At 45.7% G+C, this 16,386-nt stretch overlaps 1 long non-coding RNA gene across 1 annotated transcript in view; it reads left to right on the top strand.

Annotated features, from left to right (window-relative positions):
* LOC105454207 overlaps positions 1–13,315 on the top strand; it is a 79,376-nt gene extending 66,061 nt beyond the window's left edge. The window contains exon 3 of the long non-coding RNA XR_974964.1: positions 13,242–13,315. This is a non-coding gene — a long non-coding RNA (uncharacterized LOC105454207). The remainder of the gene's footprint in view (positions 1–13,241) is intronic.
* The last annotated feature ends 3,071 nt before the right edge of the window (positions 13,316–16,386 follow it).

The raw sequence follows: 16,386 nt of genomic DNA, 5'->3' as shown, positions 1-16,386 counted from the left end.
CTCTCTCTCTCTCTCTTCTTTCTCTCTTTCCCTTGCCTCGGCCTTGATAATTTATCGTCTCTCGCGGCATGCGCCGCGCCTCCACGATTGACGGGATACACGACAAACACACCACGAGTCCACTGTCCTTCGCCCGGACACATCGCGTCAATGGAACTAGCAATTTCATGTAACAACGTGAAATACGATAGGCGGTTTACCTGCGAGGCATCCGCGTTAAAGCGCACCGACGCGACGCGAGCTCGCAGAAAGTTCTTGACTCAAACAATATGTGATCCTATGTTTACCTCATACTATATAGTAGAGATAGTTCCCCAAAACATACACAGCAGTAACAATAGTCAATGTTATATTTATATGTGCCTGGTTAGTGCAAAAGTTCGTTGTTTTTTTTTCCAAGCTTTGTATCAAATAGAGCTAAAAAATCGAGAATCTTTAAAAAGTAGAATAAGTTTCTCTCTGTGTGAAAAAAATATGTTATAAGTGTTATAACTCATAGCGACAATTTCGATTTTGTTGAAGTTTTGTTTTCAATTTTATTCGACAAATGACAAAATTTTTGCATTAATAGAATTAAACTAAAAACTAATAAAGTTAAGAGTATATTAATTATTATTATTATTATTATGTACATTGTAACGGATGATTCCCTTAATTTTGAAAAATCGGACGATTTGTGTTTGTCATATAGTTGAAGAAACTAAGGAAAATGTCGGCAGTAAAGCTACGATGTCGTTATACCATAAATGCCAGCGAGAGAATTAGACTCGATAAAGCCAAGATGTAACAAATGCCTGGGCTGCTCCTCCGTTCGCGGAATGTTTCGTATTTCCGCTGCGGAGTCATTTCCGCGATATCGAGAGCTCGCACCGCATTCCCTTAATTCCGGCATCGACGATGAATCGTCCACGCGGCCCCGCATTTCACACCGTCGCACAGGTGCATTCGCTCCGTGCGGATATCGAGGTTTAATTCCCGCAGAAACGATCCTGGAAGAGAGGAAGAGAAGCAACGCTGGAAGAGGGTGACGGAGGGATGGAAGGGAAGGCCTCTGCTCGGCCGCGTAGTCGCTTAACAAGGTGAACTCATTACCATTCGTCAATTTGAGGTACGTTCGGCCGGAGTGACCAATGGCTCTCTATCCCGTGTAATGGGGTATGGTCCGACATCCGTCACCGCGGCACCCCGTGCCAGGGCCGTTATAACTGGAGCACTTTCTCCCCGTCTCTCTCCGGGTACTCCTCTTTTCCCTAGCTATATACCCGACTGCAAACGCTGAAAACGTTCTCAAACGACAACGGGGAAGTGTGTTCGCTCCAAGAGAGAAGCATATCCAACAACGTGGAAGGACCACACTGGAATCGGAGCTTCGGGGGATTCGGGACGCGGGGGGGAGGCGGAGCGGTAAGAGAAAGACAGGCGCGCAAGTGGGATGGAAAAAGGGGGACGAGAGAGAGAGAGAGAGAGAGAGAGAGAGAGAGAGAGAGAGTCGGTCAGCGCCCGTGGTCCTGGAACGTGGCCCCGGGGTTAAACGAGTTCCACTAACGAGTTGACAAATCGAGTCTCGGGGGGGTCGTGCCGAAGTAGACCTATAAAGCGAAGGTCGTGGAGGCCGCGGGCCCACGTCGTACGTATCACCCGTTACTGCACTCCGACACGTTTATTGCTCTTGTTCGCGGCCTCGTAACGAATGACTCCACGGCAGTCTCTCTCTCTCTCTCTCTCTCTCTCTCTCTCTCTCTCTCTCGGCGTGATGGGGGTGCGCGAGTGGGACGGTGGAAGCGCGAGCGGGTGAGTCGTGGCAGGAGGAGAGATTGTAGATACTCCGGTGCGAAGAGACGGATGGGAAGATAGGGACGGGAGACGAGAGGAGAGTTCATTGTTCTCGTTAGTGGTGCGCACGCACAGAAGAAATAGAGGGACCCGTCCACGTTCCCGCTCACACTCGCGCTTAGCCAGTTTTTCCGCTGGCCGCAAAGAATACCACTGTAAATTGCGAAAGGCTAATGATCGCGGGTATAGCTTAGTGTCATCTAACGCGCGAGCGAGGTGACGATCAGCGTTATTATATTCTTTTTTTCTCATCAAATTCCTTTCTTCGGACGACATTTCCGACGAGATGACAAGCCTGATGATTTCATTTGTTAATGCCGTTGATGTTATACAGTGCGACGCGAGACGATGATTAATAAGCGTTTGTGTCTGTAAGATTGGAAGCTGAAATAGTAAAGAAAATAGCTGGGCGCGAAGGATCCCCGGGTTGGAATATACGATATATTTACATACGAAGGAGGTGGACGTAGACAAAGGGCGTGCAAGAGCGCACGTTACGTATATTCAAATAAGTTGGCCGGTTTTGTTGGCGTTCACAAAAGAATCAGCTCCGTCAGAGCCGCCGTAGGACTTCATCGCCGTCATCGACGGGGGAGACTTTTGATCGCCGGCAGATGCGCCGGCAGGATCGTCCGCCGCACGACAATTAGTGACGATGACAAGGATCGCGATTCGCGCCTACCACCACCGGAATAATACTAATGGACGTCGATCATCGCACGACCACGTTAATCTACGATCGCTCTTTGTTCCTCCGCGTGCCCTCCGTAGGGCCCTCCGCTCGCGTCGCCTTAAAATTAGCACAGTCAGAAAAACGAGAAACGAGGCGCGCGGATAGTCGCGGAAGAGGCTACGCTAAAAGAGTAAAACGACGGAAAGCACCTGAAAAATCAGCCTCATCGCGGACCGCTCTCTCGACGCGGCCGAAGACGCGTTAGACAAAATTGACATCTGCCAATCAGGCAGCGCCATCAGTGACGATGACACAGGGATACTCGTTGATAACTGATGACTACCTGTCAATTGTTAACCACGGGTGTCTTCGTTCCCGGTAGCTTCCTTCCATTTTTCCCGCGCTCTAATCTCGCGTGACATCTGCCTCGCAATCGTAATCACCCCCTCGGCTATAGAATCAGGAATCAAAAGTCCTTTGTTGCTTGCTCACAATGTAACAAAGCCGTTGCGCCGCCGCCGTCATTATTAGTAATCCGAAAGTCCTCGCTTTTCCCCCTTTGCTCGTGACCTTCCACCCGGTTTCTTTACGCGCGAGTCAAGAAATAACCCTTCCCCCCCCTCCCTCCTCGCTCTTCTTCTTCGGCACCGTTCTCATCGGCGAAGCGAACGCACCACTTTCCGATAGCCGGGCGAAACAAGCGTAACTCGACTTAGGGAGAATCGGGAACGATTCGTACGCGTCGAATCAACGCGGTTCTCCGAAGGTCGACACCATATATAGGATGGACTCGGCTCCGCTTCTTTCGTCGATCCTCTTTACTCTTTCCCTCTCTCTCTCTCTCTCTCTCTCTCTCTCTCTCTCTCTCTCTCTCTTTTCCATCGTTTCTCTTCATATCTCTTTTTCTCCAAAGGTATGTAAGAGTACCTACTACCTACGTACGAAGGCCGGTACGGTGCACGTCGTTCCAGTCGGCGTCCCTACGCCACCCTGTTATTTTCTGGAGGGCAAATTATCTCGGGGCCGCGGTGGCGGCAGCGATGGTGGCGGTGTGCTCTCGATGCAGACTTGGCCGCGTGCAGTGGCCGATGCCCGAGCATTACCCCTCGGCTCTCGGCCGGGTAAGCCGCACGGAAGAAGTAGCATCTTCGCGCACGTATCGCGAGCCACCACGGCGCATCAAGGCACGTCCTACTGGATTGCGGCTCCAACGATCTCGCCGTGCTGCTACCTGCTCTACGTGGACGACGCGCCGCGCCGCATTCTCTCTCTCTCTCTCTCTCTTCCTTTCTCGCGGATCGCTATTGCTTCCCCCCTCGCTCCTCCGCGAATAGGTGCCCGTAGGTGCACCGGCCACGGTGCATCCCGTATCTTCTTCTCGCTTTCTGGGTCCCGGGTATGTAGGTAAATAGAGGCTGCCGGCACGCCCGACTCCTCGTGCTACGCCTACCCGAGATGAATCTGCTGTCGTCGATTGAAGGGTAGCGTATAAGGCAAGACGATCGATCGTGATAATCAACGCGGCTCTCATCTAGAGATTCCGATATTGTCGACGTTCCCGTGTGCCAACTCGAGCGTTGGCAGAATCACAAAGAACATTTCCGTGCGAATCTTATTATTTTCGGCCGTTTACCGAAACGTTGACATCGAATTCATCGATTTTAAAAATTCTTAGATACCAAGATAAACACAAGAGAAATTCCATCTCTAAACGATACACACATGCTTATCATATCACGTCGATGTCATAACTGAAAGTATTAACGTCACTCGACTGCCCACGCTTGAAATCGTTTGCCTTTCTGACTGTCTTTCTGATTATTTCCACATTACTGCTTGATTCAGGGAAGAATGAAAAGAAACGGTGTGCTCAATCCTGCAACGTGCTGTTGATCGTAAAGACGCAAATACAACATGACGATGATCAACAATCGTGTAACTACTTTATTCGGTAGATCCTGCTGTTCCTCTTTACCGAGCGCGAGGAAATATTCGTATATACTCATCTCTGCCAGGAAGTTTCCATGAAGGGTTACAATTACGGAATTGCACCTCTGTACGAGCTCATCGTTTTGCTGCTACTAATTTCGCGAATACCGCGTCGCGCTACGCGTTCAGCCTGCTTTTTATCACGTCGTCCCCGTGTGAATATACTCTAATTCGAAAGTAAATATGGATTAGATGATCTAGCTCATGTCCATTCGCTCTACGTCTATCAAAAACAAAAGACTGCTGGAAGCGTAATTGCTCAACCGTTCTATTCGACGAATTTTTTTTAGAGGGGATGTAATTTATGATTGAGGAGCTTGCAGGCATGCACGGGAATAAATATTTCCGCGTACACTTTCTCTGCAAATTCGCATCAACATTGCATCCTTATAGATATTACAAAACAGCAAATGCTATAAAAATTATGCGTTAAGATATAAAGTGAAAAAAATATGGCTAATTATTAAAAATCGCTAATTATCGACGTCTACTGAATCTATTCGATGTCATATCAATGTAGGAAGCATTCCCGCGTGGTACTAAAAGTCGGCACCAGCAGCCAGAGAAGACCGGTTAGTAATTTCTCGCCGCCACTTACATCGTAGAGTTAATTATAATGTAACAGATAGAGAAAGGAAGCTAAACCGCGGCTATAACCGATGTTAATGGAATCTGCCGCGAGCGACGCGCGAACGATGGACATGGATGGACGGCGCGCTGGACATTTTCGCAGGCTTTGCGTTCCCGTTTCCGAGGTGCGGCGGAAACTCCGGGCCGGGGCGTAATAATATCCTCGGCGTGAAAGCCGGCTGACTTTGCGCGGAGGTACCGCATTCGCGCTCCTCGTCTTCACGGCGTGCGCGAGAAGTGGCCGATAATTTCGCGAGAGCAGCAGTCGGGTCGCGCTAACCGTCTATCTACGGTCGTAGGATATTTCTGGCCGACCAGCGAAGGAAGAGGACGCTAGAGAAAGAGAGAGAAAGAGAGAGAAAGAGAGCGGACGAGAAGAGCCACGATGCACACACGCGTTATCGCCTGAGCGCGGTCGAAAGCCTGAAGCGTGTCTGCAAGTTCTTCAGCGACTCAGGGCTGTACACCGCCTGGCACGCCAATTTTTCATTCTTTTCCTCTCCTTTTCTCTCTCTCTCTCTCTCTTCCTCTCCATCTTTTTCTCGCGCGCGCGGAATCTTACAATAAACAAATCACGAGAGACGACTCTCGACTCTGGTCGGATAGGCCACGTCGCTCCCTACGTCTTTTAAATTAAAGGCGCTCTTGGTAATTGCGCAACGGCCCGATAAATAAACCAGAACGACTGTTCCCTGTCAGGGCATTTACTCGCGATGCGCGAGCGACGTTCGGTGTGTAATATGTTGCAAAGCTGGCGGTCGGCTTAAAGACCGAACCCGCTTGTCGGCGCGTGACAGGAAAATAATTGCGTAATTACATTTACCGGGCATAATTCATACGTCTAAATTCTCAATGTAACGGGCGAGCTTCTATAACCGGGCGCGGGTACGGATCTTGCGGAAAAATCGCGGTCCGATGTTATCGCCTCATCGAAAATCGTAGCTCTCTTATTATCGCGCTATGATACAACAATCTGAAATGCCACAGCCGACACGCTCTTTCCTCGTCGGAGGAGGGTCAGAATCGCGGTGACCTCGGCACGCGAATAAAATTCCTCGTATAATCACGCGAACGCGAGACGCCTTCGATCCGTGGATCCGCGCGCTCCCGCACGGCATTCCCGGAGGCCGTCGCCGTTGACGTCAGGAGACGTCCGGCAGTCGTTTCGAGAAGCGACGTTCCATCCAATCCCCCGTTCGGGCCAGCGCGGTTCTCGTACCGTCACTCGAGATTGACAGCCCTCGAGAAGACATTGCTCGCACGGATCGGTCGAACGGTGGTGGGACACGAGGGAAGAGGAGAGAGATAGAGCGAGAGAGGGAGAGAAAGAGACGTGGAGGACGGACACGCGAGGAGGTCAGATAGCGGAGTATTAGGGTGTCTTAAGTCGCGCCAGAAGAGCGCCCGCCGCTTCTGATAGTAGCCAGAAGCCGGTCGCGCTTGCTCGGAAGCGCTTTATCATCTCGTCTTAATTCGGGACTTTAAATATTTATATACCGTCGTCGGGGAACGACGGTCTCTCTCGAGTCTCGCGAGCCTATTTTTTCCATCGAATCGCACGTCTGTCCGAATGATTTATGTCGCTTTTTAAAAGTGTTTCAGCTAACGGAACGAGAGACGCTTGAAGATAGATTTTTCAATGACAATGCGCTTGCTCGGTACGTCGACATTTTTTAAATCAAAGGTTTGTAAGTGATGGAAAATGAAGAGTTTTTTAGTAAATAAATTTTCTCAAGTATATACATACAATAAAATCTCGTTAGTGATTTAAAATAAAATTGTCAGATTTTAATTAACAATTTAATTATTTATTTAATAAAGAATTTTATCATTAATTAAATAAAATTTGATTATTACAAATATTAAAAAAAAAACAAAAGTATAATTTCTTTAAGAAATGACTTCAAATTCAATAAAAATAAAAATTGAGGATTCAGAAACATGTTTTTCCGATCGACCACGAAAATGTGCGTGCGTTACAACAATAGCTTGCTTATTCAAGAGTAAAATGGCAACCTACAAGAAACAGGCGAGAAAGGCAAAAGAATCGACGTGCGAGTCGCGTTTTTCTGTTTGCAGTAGGGTTCGTGAACGAGCCAAGATCACCCTCGGTTAACGGAATCCCATGGAGTCCGTAGGCTTCTCAGGAATAATAGGCGCGTCGGTGTGGCCGCGCCCTTAAATCCTTATGTCGCTCGAACCCCTTCTCGATTCCCGAAGGGTCGTGAACGTGCGATGAAATCAACAAGAACAACAACTACCATTGTATCGTAGCGAAGGCACTTGGTGCCCCGAGTGACATTCGTGAAAGGGTTGTTAGGCTTTTCTCGGCGTTTGTTTCTCTCTTTCTTTCATTCTCTATCTGTCTCTTTCTCGTTTTCTCGTCGATCGACTTTTTCGGCCCTTTTTCCATCCGACACATGGTGGAAGGGTTCTTAACTACCCTGGACGAACGTCGTCTGATTGCCCGGCTGTTATTGCCTGTCAATTGTCCGCGTTTGACGTTATTAAATTAATATTAGGGCCGAACTTCGGCCCGCGTCAACGAGCCAAGGGTCAGTTGTTGTCTGGTTTTCCTTTATTTGCCAAGAATTTCCCATGGGGATCTGTACACCGTGAAAACCCTTCCGCACCGCTCGCGACGCCGGCTAATGAATTGTCTTACGGGAAATAGCATGATTGACGGTAAACAGACATTTGCAATATGCATATATTATATATCCGTTTACTATTCTGCCCGTTAATCAATACACGTTACAATTTATTATTTTAGATGATTACTATTTTATCTAAAAACTTCATTAATACAGTTTAGAATAAAAAAATTCTTTTTACATGGATTGCATAATCCGTGAACTGATTTATAAAATGCATGTCTCTCTATACATTTCTAATATCTCACACAAAACTATTTCTATAAAAATAAAATAATAATCAACCGACAGCATTACGTGAAGATTGAACAGCTCGATAGATAATAGAATTAAGGGCGGATGTTTCTTATGCTAACGTTGTCACGATTATCTCGTCGCGCTGGTCTTAGAATATACGCCTCGAGGTTGAAGCAAGCGACAAGGGGAGACACGAGCTTCCGTTGTCAAACGCATTTAGCTGCTACAAACGCAAACTTGAGAGCTTCCCCTGCGGCAGTGTCGTCGAGTCTTGTGGAGTTTAATTACCGAGATAATAACGAGACCCAGTCAGCTCCGCTGCCGATCGAGTAAAATCTTAAAGCACGCTTTTGATCTTAATTATCAATATTATCATAAAAAATCATATAAAAACTATCTGCGTTAAAATTAATATAAGTGTATGTATGTGTAGTTTGTTAATAATAATATTGGTTCATTCAAAATTGCTATGAACTTCTCGATATTTAGAGATTTATTTTAAAATGTACAAAACGTTTTTTTCTTGTTTCAACGAAACTGGTAGCCCTTTACGGCTCTTACTCATACAAAAATCATAGAGCTATCAAGTTAAGTTTCGTGTTTTCTGCTGGCGTGGCCCTTAATTAAAGATGCGTGCGGTTTTAGAGAAATATTTACCAGCGGGTTAACTACCTATTCGTGGCCGGTATAATTGGCGGCAGCTCAAATCTTCGCAGTGATACGTAATTGGATCTAATTGCGAAGAAAATTTCCTCCGGGGTGGCGTCCCTGACTGATTTCCGTGGGACCCGACACGAAAACAATCTCTCGGCGCTTCGGAGAGAGGCGATCGTTACGACGATCGTATAGAGGCAGACGAAAAGGAAAAGTGGCGCCATGGTATCCCGAAAAAAAGAGTTACTAATGTCGGTCACGAACGCGGCACGAAATCTCCTCCAGCTGCTGTCTGTCTTTTAGGGACGTATCCACCCGCCCGTGAAATCTTCGGCCCCGAAATTAATAGCGGCCACATTTCTCGGGCAAAAGCGAGAGAATCGTCGTATCAAGGTATCCGACACTCTGAACGATACCTGGAAATTTTGCCTGACACTCTTATTTATCTTAGCTATTCTGGCGACGAGGAAGTGTCACAGGGAATTAACTCAGGTATATGGCAATCTTTAGGTACCGTAATTTTTATATAAGAGATTATATAAGGTAAGATTATATGTAACAAGAATATCTTGATGAGATCAATGTCACTATAATAATAAATATCGACGAATTAACGATATTAAGAACAATTCGAGTTACAGTTTTAGGATACGGAAGATTAGGATCTCCCTGGCATTCTTATCGTTAATCTGAATTTTTGGCAGATGAATGCCAACGCGCTTAATTAGAAACACGAGATGAGCGAGGGGGATTGGCGGTGGGGGAGAGTTTGGCGAAAGTTAGAATGCAAAGACATCCGGTAAAAGGAATTTACGAGAGACGACGGAGTTACGCCCGCGCGATTCTAATAAAATATATCGGCAATTAGCTCCCTAAATATTCTCACACCGGAACATCGTGATGTATGGACTTGCGCGATCCCGCCTAAATTACTCGGAATTGTTCTTTTTCAAGAGAGGGTAGCGCAATTGCTGCTGTGGTTACAAATTATCGGAGAATCGACTACTATTCGGTGAGATAAATTTTATGTTTGGAATGTGTCCCTCTCTACTTTAAGCAATCAAGAAACAGAAAATTTCGAAATAAGATCGAGGACACGAGGAGTACTCTATATTTTAACTACATATTTTAACTACAATATTTCGTAAAGAATAGCTTTAAATTTAATTTTTATATATTATACATACTATCTTTGATGTTTATTTATAACACATTTAATTCTGTAATTCTTATGACTATCTCAGCAATTATTCTGATTGAAAGTTGCACGCGATTGAAATTTCAGTCAAATATTATACGAGATATCAACCGCTCAGGACTTCGAGCTTTGCGAATTCTGCGGAAGCACAACTCTCCGTGCAACTCGCCGTACAACTCTCCGTTCAACTCTCCGCTCTGCAAGTTCAGCACTGGATTTCTGTCTACGCTACGTGGCCGAGCTTCGTTAACTAACGCGCTTCGAGAGCTAACTCATTTTTCTAATTACGCGGCCGCCACTGTCGCGGAACTGAGGAGAGAGAGAAAAGGAACTTTCCCTGATAAACTTAGACGCCGGACGTGTCGGAGCGGACTTGGACGCCGGGGGTTGCTCGTGTGCGTGTCGTGTGAGTGGAGGGAATGAAGGATAGATCGGGGGTGGGTACGGGTGGTCGAGGGATAGACCCTTTGGTAGATCAAAGCGCCCCCAAAGATCAATACGCTTCTGAGATGCAGGGGCTGCCATCGCGAGCGAGAGAATGAAAGGAGCAGACGGAGAGAGAGAGAGAGAGAGAGAGAGAGAGAGAGAGGGAATGTTACGTGCGTGCGCGAAAGAAAGAGATAACGGGAGAGAACGATAGGTTGATTGAGGGCATAGGGCATTAGCGGTGCCCGTTTCCCCTGTCCCGCTCCGTCGCGCGCACTCTTCTCTCGGTTCTGTCTCTTTATAAACATGTCACGTATTTCTTTTCGACCGAACGAAAGCCGAAAGGGGCATAAATAGGCGCAATTAAGGGAGCCGGCTAAGAGCTGCGACTTTCGACCAAATTCCTTCGTCAGACGAAGGGGGAGGGCCGCGCGAGTGTCGACTGCCAAGCTTCCCCTCGGCGCGGCCCAGCGCTTTTCCCCTGAAATCCCAGGAAATTCTCCGACCGATTGTGATACGCGATTATGTATCGCGCTTCTTTACCGCGCTATATACACCGCGGGCGTGTATACTTTTCTACTACACGCAGGCCATTACGTAATTCAGAACATGAAACGTTTTAAATCCCTAAGGTTCTATACTGCTAATGGCTAAATTATAGCGGACCATTCGACATACACGAACGGGACACGATCGCGATCTACATAATTCGTTGATGAAATGTAAATCGTAATTTCAGGTAAAGTCCGCTTGTACAAATTAAGTAAATCGCATAGCGGCGCTATAACGGCCCCCACCGTCTTCGTGACCGCCACGGCCGTGGGTCATGCGAGATAGCGGCCAGATATTTGGTTAAATATTAATGACGTCGTTAAAACAACGCATTTGCGGTTCGTTAAACCGGAGGGGCGCGTATAACGGCCGCCCGTTAAGGGCCCCGTAATACGAGCTATTCGGTTAAAGCACCTACACGATATTAGAGGAGGGCACAAATGGCTGCTAGGAACCACGGCTTCTTTTACAGGACACACCGCGCACATGCAACAACGTAATAGAAAAGGTTCTAATTAATTGAGCGCGCAGTACCCGGCCCGTCGGCCATCGCGTTTAATTTAAATTCGGCCAAGGAAGTGATTAATCTTGCGAAATTAGAAATTTCTATTTTTAAATATTCTTGTAAAATCCGACTTTAACATTTTCCAGTTTTAAACAACTATAAATTTTGATAAAAATGCATCAATTTTAAAATACATTCTCGGCTGTATACTAAAATTTGTTGAACGTAAAATAATAAAAATTAACAATTCTGTTATTAAATCTGTATCATTTACTATGTATATTCTAGTATGTTATAACATTCTTGTTACTTTTTTATCTCTATTTTCGTAATTTTACAATTAGACAATATAAATATAGATATAATAGCTATAACAAATATGTTGTCTAAGAATTTTATCTCTTTTTGAAGGAGGGAGGTTTCATTTGTTTTAGCGGATATAAAATTATTGATTTCGCGACGAAGTTTCGCGGGGCATACGGTCGACTGTGTTTTCCGATTTGCATTTCCTCCTATGCCCCTGGATGATCATAAATCCATCCAAAGTGGAAGCCCCGTTTTCTGAGCCGCAGTTCACGCGTGCGTATCGTCTAAAGGTTAATCTCGAAACAGGGATCGCTAGCAATTTGAATGTGGTTTAAGAATAATCTTTGAATTCGGAGTTGGACATGTGCAGAAAAAGAGCAGCGACAGATACATATCAATCATCATAAAATATGCTTGTATAAAAATTAATACAAAGTAATTATGAATATTTAGAAAATTATAGATGCTCGGAATGAATATTTTTTAATCAAATTATTATTTTGTCCATTCTATATAGCATTATGCATTCGTTAAAGTGGTTAGCACAAAATCTAATACGAAAAAAAGTAAAATTAGTAATAACATAAAGAAATAAAATGTGAATGATATTATTAATGGTTTTCTCCTAAAGTACAACAGCAATTGAGTCTTGGCAATACTTCCGGTCCGTTATTCGCGTTTTGACTTTACTACCTCTCGCATACGTCAATATTCCCACTTATCGCGGACAAAACTTGCGATATAGATATGCAAATCTTCTTTCGTCGTGCCGATTGCAAGCACTGCCCGCTCAAAGCAAGCAAGGAAAAAAGCAAGGGTGGCAAGTCGCGGTCACGATAAAAGCGGACGTAAAAGCGGATAGGTGATATTTTAAGGGCGGCCCCGTCCCGGGCTTGACCCCGCCGCAAGTTCCTTAGGTCTGTGGGTAAGTAAGTGGGTGGACTAGTTAGGACGGCAGTAGGGACGACGAGCATAAATTCTCCGCGCGAGACGAGGGATGACCGCGGTGCACGCGAGGTCCCACGATCCTCTTCATCCCCATCTACGAGCTATCTAGACTTTTCCTCGACTCTTATCCTCAGCCGTTTCTTTCGACCGGCTTCTCACGCACGCGTATAAGATCGCCGGCGGAGGATCAAGATTCGCGAAGGAAAGTGACCGCGAATTTTATGCGCATTGCTGAGAGAGAAAGAGAGCGGGCACTTTTATGCCTATCGGCGAGATTGATCGCCAGGCCCTCATATAAATAGCACACGCTCGCCCGTAATTTTCGCGCTAAATGAAAGCGGACGGCAATGTTTATCGCTCCAACTGATTTATTAGCGTACCGGTCAATTAGGATTGATATACTCCGTGGAGTTATTGTCTGTCGTTACATCGGTGTGAAAGGTCTCACTCGCGCGCGCGCGCCGCGCGGCTGCATTGCGTTACGGTAAGAGGACACGCGAGAGCTCTTAAACGGCGCGCGTCGCATCCGGTCCGATCTACTTCGGTCGTTTACGAGTAGACTGAAATTAACAAAGAAAGAAAATAATCTTTCCATTTTACACTCGTCTGCCTAATGTCTCCCTCTGTTTTTTCTAGAGAACGTCGAAGTACGCGACACGCGGGGAGGAAGGCTCACAAACGGTCTGTGTAACAGGTATACCATACAACATTGTAACAAGTTTACCATCCGGAAGCTAAGTCGAGCAACTTAACCCGGCTTGAGCGGATGCGCAGTCCGTGGCTTCAGCCAGAGCAAACTACGATCGGGTATCCGTTCTCTCGAATCTTCGAAGGCCGGGGAAACTCTCGCGGACGGAGGAATGTCCCGAAGGGATACTTCGGCACGCGGGGCCCGACGGAGTGACAGGGCGTTAAAACGTCACCCGGTGGACATTCTCGACACATACCAATCGAGTCGGAGATACCGAGCGCGGGAGTTCGCCCGTTCTTGATGCGTGCTTCCGTCGGACGTATCCCGGATTCCAAGACGCCCTCACGTCCCCCTCGGCACGTCACAGATTTTTCTCGAGCATGTCTCACGAGCGACGGTCACGCGAGAACGCTTATAATCATTTTAATAACAAGTTTCGGACTTCTGATCGATTTTTATTTCTTTAACAGCTATAATATTGCAGTGAAATACATATTTATCTTCGTAATAATTTGTCAATTATGAGAAATGTGAAAGTTTTCGCATTGCGTTTTGGAATACTTGTAAAATTAAGCTGTAATCTATGGTATAATTAATTTCTAGCTTGATGCAATTTATTAAATATGCGAGCTTTTTCAGTAAAAATATGTTATTTTGCTGATTTTCCGTTTTTTTTAAATTTTAACATCTTTTTCAAAGCGTTTCGGTGTTTATTTAATTTATTTCAGTTTTTTCTGTTTAGTCGCCTAATGAAAAATTAATCCATAACTCTCACAGAAAGAAAGAAAAACAGAGAGCGACAAGAAGAAGTATAGTTTGCAATTTGCTGACATTTAATAACTCGTGCTCGTTTTCGGCGAAATTATGTACTTCCCTCTGCCGGGAAGACAGGCTGATTGTCTGACGGAAGAATCGCGGAACGCTGCGGAACGACGCCGTGAACGCGAAGCCGGCGGTGTTGATCGATGGGCATACCCGTCAGTTGGCACCACTTTTAATTAAACCGCCCTCAAGATTAGCTCCCCTCTTCTTCTTGCCGCGGCTTCTTGTAATTGTTTTAAATCTCTCCCTACCGCCGGGACGGACGACGCTCCCTCGGCAGTTTTAGCCCGGGAAAAAAAAACCGCAGGCCGTCAGGGTGACAGATTCGGCGGCTCTGCTGACATTTATAAGGTCGTACAAAAGGGTTCCTACAGGGATTTCTTTGTTTGTCTTTTTAACAACGAACTCATTTAAGTACTTTAAATCCCCTTATTCTACGATGAAAATAGCAATTTAGCGTTTTTCCGCGCATTTCTTCTTTATCAAAGGTAATACTTCTGCACACTTTGAAAAATGCAAAGGACATTAAAAATTTTCATTATAAAACAAAACATTTAAATAGTTTAATTTTTTTTTCAATTCTAAGATTATTTTTTTATTAAAGAGAACATTTGTTAAATAAACATTTTCATATTGTTATTTGGAGTAATAGTGACTGTTGTACAATTGAGTATTCCAGTAATCTATGGACATTTTGATGTTTACCGATAATTACATAACTGATGGCAAAAGGGCTAAGTATGGTCTATATCTCGACGAATTATCGATCGCTCGTAGAAAGCAAACAAGCAGATCGCGACCGTTCCCAGCGCGATTAGACGCTGGTTGGAACGGCCATGATTCATCGAGCGAACGCGCAATTAAACCGGCTTGAAACTGAAAAATCCGACATTTTTTTCCGCGACACCTGGTATTTACGGGTAAGGGATCGCCTTACATGGCAACTTTCTAGCCAAATAATAACCCGGTGGTGTACGCTCAAGGTTGTTTTTTTACGAAACGCACCTTTTTCCGACTGTCAATCATTTTTCGAGTCACGCGAAACTGTTGCGCAATCTCAAGCGCGATCGCATTTTCGTTTTTTTTTTAATGAAAAAAATCAGAAAATGCTCACAGAGTTAAAAGCATTCCATCGTCTACGCGAATCTGTCAACGTGTATTTCATCGATTACATCTGACAAATAGACATGCTAAAAAGTTAAGAGCTTGTATGATAAAATTGTTTGAGTACTGATAATCAGACAAAATAGTTTATGGCTTTTCCATCAAATATTAACGCATTTAGTGGAAGTTTATCACGTGATAGTTGTATTAATATAACATATGTATATATGCGATGAATAATTTTTCGATCAGCTGCACACGCGTCGAGTCAACGGTTTCATTGCGGATCGACAATGCGCTCCGACAGTATTCATCGCACCCAGTTCGCTAGTTTCAATTTGACCGTACGGATGTTTCCCGAGACGCCGCTCGGTCTCGCAAGTTGGGATATCCGTCCGTAGCGCTCTCGTCCAAGCGCTGTAACGGCACTGGGAGTTACGGCCGCGGAGATGTATGGTAATTGTACGCGGCTAACTTACAGACTCGGAGTGGCCCGGGGGCTCAAAGTGCCTTCCGGTAGTATCACTGGCTCAACATACACCTGCAGATACCAGAAGGGAACTCGCAAGGAAACCCGCCCGAGTTAACAGCATCCCTCTCTCTCTCTGCACCGCGCCGATCCCCCTTGGGATAGATGCAGCCGACACCGAGAGACGTCGAGGAAAGTTCGATCGTCTGCCTTCGAGACGTTTCGGCACTACTGTACACGCGTATTTCTCGAGAAGCATTCCTCCCCTCGAGTAGCGCATTACGTTGCTTACACTAACGGCTGAAAATACGAGCTGTCGTGTAATGCCAACAAAAATGGGGAATATAAAATAGAATTAATCTACACGTGATAGAAGCAGTACTGCGTTGATATAGTTAAATGCTTGTATTTAAGGGAGAGTTAAATATAGATAATTTATTTCAATCACAATCCTTTCGAGGAGAGTCGCGAAAGGCGCGGTCAATTGACCGGCGCTATCGATATCTGCGACGGACGCAAAAATAGACGGGGCGCGTCTGAGACGCGGGGAATTATCTGAAGGACCTTTGCGAGCACTTTAATCGAGAGACAGACGAGTTTAGCGACGGGCAAAGGGCATCCCCGTAGTCGCCAAAGAGATCAAAGAAATGGCAGATAACGGGGTTTTACGAACCGTGTGCGGATCGAGTGCTGGT

This window comes from Wasmannia auropunctata, unplaced genomic scaffold (assembly GCF_000956235.1).
Source record: "Wasmannia auropunctata unplaced genomic scaffold, wasmannia.A_1.0 LD335987.1, whole genome shotgun sequence".
NCBI classification, from domain to species: Eukaryota; Metazoa; Arthropoda; class Insecta; order Hymenoptera; family Formicidae; genus Wasmannia; species Wasmannia auropunctata.
Note: the sequence above shows the minus strand (reverse complement) of the source record. Positions and strands in the feature narration are given on the sequence as shown.